Below are 850 nucleotides of genomic sequence, written 5' to 3' on the forward strand. Positions count from 1 at the left end.
TTTTTTTTTTTTTTTTTTTTTTTACAATGCGTTTCAACCTTAATGCGTCGAGTTACATGTGATCGATAACGATTCATCGAAATAGGAAAAAAAAAAAATACCCAAATACCATGGATAGCCCCGGAATACCTCGTAACAACGAAATCGCATGAAGGGGCAAAATTGTTTGATTATCTTTGACTAAATTTTTCGGAATATCTATACACGCCGGCAAGGGCTTGAGCGTAAGTTTCGTGATGACGAAGCACAAATCTGTACTCGTTCCGAATCTCTGTTCCCTCTGACAGAATGGATTCGCTCACACGCGGGCAGAGAGGATCGATATTTTTATTTCAATAGGAAAAATACGATACTCTAGGTCCGATACGCGTTCCTATACAGAATTGTGCTCTCGACATTCTGTAGCCTCTACGATACCTGTAATGGCGCGACCAAGAGGACCGGTTTGTGCGACATCCAATAGAACATCGAACATAAAAATTTTCTCTGAACGGTCTCGATCTGTCTCTGAAAATAAATATAATAATAAAATAAAAAACTAACAATTGAGTTTCACCCGAATCGAATATTATACTTATGCTTTGTAATATTAAAAAAAAAAAAAAAAAAATCTAGCAATTCATTGAGCAATTCCATTCCATCGAAAATATAGAATATCAATAAATCTCCCTTATATAATCCCCTTTCCTTTCTTCTTACTACACCCTTTTTCCCCGTTTCAATAAATAATAATAAACGTAACGTTACGCTCGAAAAAAATCGTGTCAAACCAGCCTCTGGGCAGAAATCTATGGGCTTGATCGTTGGCTCAAAAGTAAGGGAAGGAGGGGGAAGGAAGAAAAAAAAAAAA

Source organism: Apis laboriosa, unplaced genomic scaffold, assembly GCF_014066325.1.
Source record: "Apis laboriosa isolate Shangri-la unplaced genomic scaffold, ASM1406632v1 scaffold33_cov142, whole genome shotgun sequence".
NCBI lineage: Eukaryota > Metazoa > Arthropoda > Insecta > Hymenoptera > Apidae > Apis > Apis laboriosa.